We start from the raw sequence: 8,183 nt of genomic DNA, 5'->3' as shown, positions 1-8,183 counted from the left end.
AGCGATCTGTTTACCTCGATCCATTGCGTTGCTTGCGGTTGACGATGCTGAAGATCTTGAACGTGCCATCGAGATCAGATCCTTACGCCTCTAGTTCCCACAGACGGCGCCAATTGACAAGGTATCAACTTGTCAATGCCTATGGTTTGTAGGCTAGGGTTTAGTTGGAAGTAGAGGGCAAGTAGATCTCGAAGGTTTCAGCCGAAAAGTACTCGACGATTGTGAAAACTAGGGTTTGTAGACAATGAATTGATTATCTCTTCGTCCCTCGACTCCCCCTTTATATAGGAGGTGGAGCCGAGGGATTCGTGCTATACAAGTTACAGAGTCCGGGACGGTTTCTAACTCATCCCGCCAGATTACAAATAACACTTCCTATTACAATTCCTAACTTTCCTTAATATATCTTGGGCTCCCGAATCTTCTTATTCTTCGGGTAGTGGGCCTTCAGTAAACCCCGGGTACTATCTTCGGCAGGCCCATTTGGGATGCCTATGTCACTGAGTTTCTTCGCATGCCCGGTCATGGCGAGCATGTGCTCACTAACGGAGCTGCCTTCTTCCATCATGCAGATAAAGAATTGTTTCGATGCTTCATAGCATTCCACGGCCGCATGAGTCTCAAAAATAGCTTTCAGCTCTTTCATCAACTCATGAGGATCGTGGTGCTCAAAACGTTTTTGAAGATCGGATTCCAGACTGCACAGGATGGCACACTGAACTTGAGAGTACCGAATTTTCCGAGTATGGTAAACAGCTATTACTTCTTCGGTTTCAGTTTCTGCAGGAGGGTCACCTAGCGGTGCATCAAGCACATATTGCAGATTTCCGCCAGAGAGGAAGATCCTCACATGACGGAACCAGTCGGTGAAGTTGCTACCGTTGCTCTTAAGTTTCTCTTTCTCTAGGAACTGGTTAAAATTGATTGGGGACGCCATCTCTACAACATATATTTGCAAAAGTTTAGACTAAGTTTATGACAAATTGAGTTCAAATTTTAATTCAACATAATTAAAAATCTAGGTGAACTCCCACTCAAAACAATATCCCTCGCATTGTCTTAGTGATCACACGAACCAAATCCACCGCACCTATGTCCGATCATCACGAGACAAGGTGTGATTTCAATGGCGAACACTCAAAGTGTTCATCATATCAACCATATGATTCATGCTCTACCTTTCGGTATCACGTGTTCCGAGACCATGTCTGTACATGCTAGGCTCGTCAAGGCCACCTTAGTATCCGCATGTGCAAAACTGTCTTGCACCCATTGTATGCACTTGTTGATTCTATCACACCCGATCATCACGAGATGCTTCGAAACGACAAGTCTTGGCAACGGTGCTACTAAGGATGAACACTTTATTATCTTGAGATTTTAGTGAGGGATCATCTTATAATGCTACCGTCGCGATCTAAGCAAAATAAGATGCATAAGAGGATTAACATCACATGCAGTTCATATGTGATATGATATGGCCCTTTTGTCTTTGCGCCTTTGATCTTCATCTCCAAAGCACGGACATGATCTCCATCATCTTCGGGCATGATCTCCATCATCGTCGGCGTAGCGTCAAGGTCAATGGCGCCGTCTTCATGATTGTCCTCCATGTAGCAACTATTACAACTACTTTGAAATACTACTCAACATGAAATTTAAAGACAACCATAAGGCTCCTGCCGGTTGCCACAATACAATAATGATCATCTCATACATATTCATCATCACATTATGGCCATATCACATCACCAAACCCTGCAAAAACAAGTTAGACGTCTCTAATTTGGTTTGCATATTTTACGTGGTTTAGGGTTTTCGAGAGAGATCTAATCTACCTACGAACATGAACCACAACGTTGATACTAATGTTTTCAATAGAAGAGTAAATTGAATCTTCACTATAGTAGGAGAGACAAACACCCGCAAAGCCTCTTATGCAATACAAGTTGCATGTCGAACGAGGAACAAGTCTCATGAACGCGGTCATGTAAAGTTAGTCCGAGCCGCTTCATCCCACTATGCCACAAAGATGCAAAGTACTCAAACTAAAGATAACAAGAGCATCAACGCCCACAAAACCATTGTGTTCTACTCGTGCAACCATCTATGCATAGACACGGCTCTGATACCACTGCAGGATAACGTTGCATAGAAAACAAAAAATTTCCTACCGCGAACACGCAATCCAAGCCAAGATGCAATCTAGAAGACGGTAGCAACGAGGGGTTTATCGAGTCTCACCCTTGAAGAGATTCCAAAGCCTACAAGAGGAGGCTCTTGTTGCTGCGGTAGACGTTCACTTGCCGCTTGCAAAAGTGCGTAGAAGATCTTGATCACGATCGGTTCCGGCGCCACGAACGGGCAGCACCTCCGTACTCGGTCACACGTTCGGTTGTTGATGAAGACGACGTCCACCTCCCGTTCCAGCGGGCAGCGGAAGTAGTATCTCCTCTTGAATCCGACAGCACGACGGCGTGGTGTCGGTGGCGGTGGAGAACTCCGGCGGAGCTTTGCTAAAGCTACGCGGGAGATATGGAGGAGAGGGGGGCGGCTAGGGTTTGGGAGGGGGTGGCCGGCCACTTCAAGGGGGGCGGCCAGCTTGTGGTCTTGGGGTGTTCGGCCCCCTCCCTTGGCCCCTCATTATATAGGTGGATTCCCAAGAGTTGGTCTCCAAGTCTTCGAATAAGACCCGAACCAAAAACCTTCCATATGGAGGGGAAACCTAGCCAAGCTAGGACTCCCACTAGAGGTGGGAGTTCCACCTCCCATATGGGGGGGTGGCCGGCCCCCTAAGGGGGAGTCCACTTGGGACTCCTCCCCCACTAGGGTTGGCCGGCCATGGAGGTGGAGTCCCATGTGGACTCCACCTTCCTTGGTGGTTTCTTCCGGACTTTTCTAGAACCTTCTAGAACCTTCCATAGAATCTTCCGCGACATTTTAATTCACATAAAATGACATACTATATATGAATCTTATTCTCCGGACCATTCCGGAACTCCTCGTGATGTCCGGGATCTCATCCGGGACTCCGAACAAATATTCGAACTACATTCCATATTCAAGTACTACCATTTCAACATCCAACTTTAAGTGTGTCACCCTACGGTTCGTGAACTATGCGGACATGGTTGAGTACTCACTCCGACCAATAACCAATAGCGGGATCTGGAGATCCATAATGGCTCCCACATATTCAACGATGACTTTAGTGATCGAATGAACCATTCACATACAATACCAATTCCCTTTGTCACGCGATATTTTACTTGTCCGAGGTTTGATCTTCGGTATCATTCTATACCTTGTTCAACCTCGTCTCCTGACAAGTACTCTTTACTCGTACCGTGGTATGTGGTCTCTTATGAACTCATTCATATGCTTGCAAGACATTAGATGACATTCCACCGAGAGGGCCCAGAGTATATCTATCCGTCATCGGGATGGACAAATCCCACTGTTGATCCATATGCCTCAACTCATACTTTCCGGATACTTAATCCCACCTTTATAGCCACCCATTTACGCAGTGGTGTTTGGTGTAATCAAAGTACCTTTCCGGTATAAGTGATTTACATGATCTCATGGTCATAAGGACTAGGTAACTATGTATCGAAAGCTTATAGCAAATAACTTAATGACGAGATCTTATGCTACGCTTAATTGGGTGTGTCCATTACATCATTCATATAATGACATAACCTTGTTATTAATAACATCCAATGTTCATGATTATGAAACTAATCATCCATTAATCAACAAGCTAGTTTAAGAGGCATACTAGGCACTTCTTGTTGTCTACATATCACACATGTACTAATGTTTCGGTTAATACAATTATAGCATGATATATAAACATTTATCATAAACATAAAGATATAAATAATAACCACTTTATTATTGCCTCTAGGGCATATCTCCTTCAGCCGGCCCCCATAGGGGGAGTCCACTTGGGACTCCTCCCCCACTAGGGTTGGCCGGCCATGGAGGTGGAGTCCCTCCGGGACTCCACCTTCCTTGGTGGTTTCTTCCGGACTTTTCTAGAACCTTCTAGAACCTTCCATAGAACCTTCCGCATCATTTTAATTCACATAAAATGACATCCTATATATGAATCTTATTCTTCGGACCATTCCGGAACTCCTCGTGATGTCCGGGATCTTATCCGGGACTCCGAACAAATATTCGAACTCCATTCCATATTCAAGTTCTACCATTTCAACATCCAACTTTAAGTGTGTCACCCTACGGTTCGCGAACTATGCGGACATGGTTGAGTACTCACTCCGACCAATAACCAATAGCGGGATCTGGAGATCCATAATGGCTCCCACATATTCAACGATGACTTTAGTGATCGAATGAACCATTCACATACAATACCAATTCCCTTTGTCACGCGATATTTTACTTGTCCGAGGTTTGATCTTCGGTATCACTCTATACCTTGTTCAACCTCGTCTCCTGACAAGTACTCTTTACTCGTACCGTGGTATGTGGTCTCTTATGAACTTATTCATATGCTTGCAAGACATTAGACGACATTCCACCGAGAGGGCCCAGAGTATATCTATCCGTCATCGGGATGGACAAATCCCACTGTTGATCCATATGCCTCAACTCATACTTTCCGGATACTTAATCCCACCTTTATAACCACCCATTTACGCAGTGGCGTTTGGTGTAATCAAAGTACCTTTCCGGTATAAGTGATTTACATGATTTCATGGTCATAAGGACTAGGTAACTATGTATCGAAAGCTTATAGCAAATAACTTAATGACGAGATCTTATGCTACGCTTAATTGGGTGTGTCCATTACATCATTCATACAATGATATAACCTTGTTATTAATAACATCCAATGTTCATGATTATGAAACTAATCATCCATTAATCAACAAGCTAGTTAAGAGGCATACTAGGGACTTCTTGTTTGTCTACATATCACACATGTACTAATGTTTCGGTTAATACAATTATAGCATGATATATAAACATTTATCATAAACATAAAGATATAAATAATAACCACTTTATTATTGCCTCTAGGGCATATCTCCTTCAGTCTCCCACTTGCACTAGAGTCAATAATCTAGATTACATTGTAATATACCTAACACCCATGGCATTCTGGTGTTGGTCATGCTTTGCCCTAGGGAGAGCTTTAGTCAACGGATCTGCTACATTCAGATCAGTGTGTACTTTGCAAATCTTTACTTCTCCATCTTCGATGTACTCGCGAATCAAGTGGTAACGCAGCTTGATATGCTTCAGCCTCTTGTGTGACCTTGGCTCTTGTGCATTGGCGATGGCACCCATGTTATCACAATAAATGATTAATGGGTCCAATGCACTAGGAACCACACCGAGCTCTACAATGAACCTCTTCATCCATACCGCTTCTGATGAAGCCTCTGAAGCCGCTATGTACTCTGATTCTGTTGAACACTTCGCCACCGTGCACTGCTTCGAGCTTGCCCAGCTTACTGCAGCACCATTCAATATAAACACGTACCCAGACTGTGACTTAGAGTCATCAGGATCAGTGTTCCAACTTGCATCGGTGTAACCACTTACAACGAGCTCTTGGTCACCTCCATAACAAAGAAACATATCCTTAGTTCTTTTCAAGTACTTCAGGATATTCTTGACCGCTGTCCAGTGTTCCATTCCTGGATCACTTTGATAACTGCTAGTCAAACTAACATCATGTGCTATATCCGGTCTAGTACATAGCATGGCATACATGATAGATCCTACTGCCGAGGCATAGGGGATTTTTCTCATCCTTTCTCTTTCTTCTGCCGTAGCCGGTCCTTGAGTCTTACTCAAGACTTTGCCTGGTAACATAGGTAAGAACCCTTTCTTACTTTCGTCCATTCTAAACTTCTTTAGAATCTTATCCAGATATGTACTCTGTGATAGCCCTATTAGGCGTCTTGATCTATCTCTATAAATCTTGATGCCTAATATATACGATGCTTCACCAAGGTCTTTCATTGAAAAACTATTATTCAAATAACCTTTAACACTGCTTAATAGTTCTATATCATTCCCGATCAATAATATGTCATCTACATATAACATCAGGAATGCTACAGAGCTCCCACTCACTTTCTTGTAAATACAGGCCTCTCCATGACACTATATAAACCCGAAGTCTTTGATCACCTTATCAAAGCGTCGGTTCCAACTTCTCGATGCTTGCTTCAGTCCATAGATCGAACGCTGAAGTTTGCATACTTTGTCAGCATTTTTAGGATCGACAAAACCTTTGGGTTGTACCATATACAACTCTTCCTCAATGTCTCCATTAAGGAACGCCGTTTTGACATCCATCTGCCAAATCTCATAATCGAAGAATGCAGCTATTGCTAACAAAATCCTCACAGATTTTAGCTTCGCTACAGGTGAGAAAGTCTCATCGTAGTCAATTCCTTGAATTTGTCGGAAACCCTTTGCGACAAGTCGAGCTTCATAGACAGTAATATTACCATCAGCATCTGTTTTTCTCTTGAAGATCCATTTATTTTCGACAGCCTTTCGGCTATCAGGTAAGTCTACCAACGTCCATACTTTGTTATCATACATGGATCCCATTTCGGATTTCATGGCTTCTTGCCATTTGTTGGAATCTGGGCTCATCATCGCTTCTTCATACGTCGCAGGGTCCTCATCATTGTTATCCACAATCATGACATTTAGACAAGGATCATACCAATCAGGAGTGGCACGTTCCCTTGTTGATCTGCGAGGTTCAGTAGTTTCCTCGTTCGAAGTTTCATGATCTTTATCATTAGCTTCCTCTGTTGCCGGTGTAGGCGGTACAGGTACAACTTCCGGTACTGCGCTACTCTGATCAACGAGTATAGATTCATCAATCTCATCGAGTTCTACTTTTCTTCCAGTCACTTCTTTAGTGAGAAATTCTCTCTCAAGAAAGGTTCCGTTCTTAGCAACAAAGATTTTGCCTTCGGATCTGTGATAGAAAGTGTACCCTATAGTTTCCTTAGGGTATCCTATGAAGACGCATTTCTCCGCTTTGGGTTCTAGCTTGTACGGTTGTAACTTCTTTACATAGGCTTCGCAACCCCAAACTTTCAGGAACGACAGCTTAGGTTTCTTATTAAACCATAATTCATACGGTGTCGTTTCTACGGATTTTGATGGTGCTCTATTTAAAGTGAATGCGGCTGTCTCTAATGCATAACTCCAAAATGATAACGGCAAATCAGTAAGAGACATCATAGAACGAACCATATCTAAGAGAGTTCGATTACGACGTTCGGACACACCGTTTCGTTGAGGTGTTCCCGGCGGTGTCAATTGTGAAAGTATTCCGCATTTCTTTAAATGCATGCCAAACTCATAACTCAGATATTCACCTCCACGATCAGATCGTAGAAATTTAATCTTCTTGTTACGCTGATTTTCTACTTCACTTTGAAATTCCTTAAACTTCTCGAAAGTTTCGGATTTATGTTTCATGAAATAGATATACCCATATCTACTCAGATCATCTGTGAAGGTTAGAACATAACGATAACCACCGCGCGATGCTACGCTCATTGGTCCGCACACATCGGTATGTATGATTTCCAATAAGTCAGTAGCTCGCTCCATCATACCAGAAAATGGAGTCTTAGTCATTTTACCCATTAGACATGCTTCGCATCTATCAAGTGACTCAAAGTCAAGTGATTCAAGTAATCCATCAGTATGGAGTTTCTTCATGCGTTTCACTCCAATATGACCAAGATGACAGTGCCACATATAAGTAAAATTATCATTCAATTTAATTCGCTTAGCATCAACGTTATGTATATGCGTATCACTACTATTGAGATCTAACAGAAATAAGCCATTCTTTTGTGGTGCTCGACCATAAAAGATATTATTCATAAAAATAGAACAACCATTATTCTCAGACTTGAATGAATAACCGTCTTGCATTAAACAAGATCCAGATATAATGTTCATGCTCAACGCAGGTACATAATAACAATTATTTAGGCTTAAAACTAATCCCGAAGGTAGATGTAGAGGAAGTGTGCCGACTGCGATCACATTGACCTTGGATCCGTTTCAAACGCGCATCGTCACTTCATCTTTCAGCAGTTGTCGTTTATTCTTTAGTTCCTGTTTCGAGTTACAAATATGAGCAACCGAACCAGTATCAA

Source organism: Lolium perenne, chromosome 6 (genome assembly GCF_019359855.2).
Source record: "Lolium perenne isolate Kyuss_39 chromosome 6, Kyuss_2.0, whole genome shotgun sequence".
NCBI classification, from domain to species: Eukaryota; Viridiplantae; Streptophyta; class Magnoliopsida; order Poales; family Poaceae; genus Lolium; species Lolium perenne.
The sequence above is the reverse complement of the archived record's forward strand: the minus strand, read 5'-3'. Positions refer to the sequence as shown.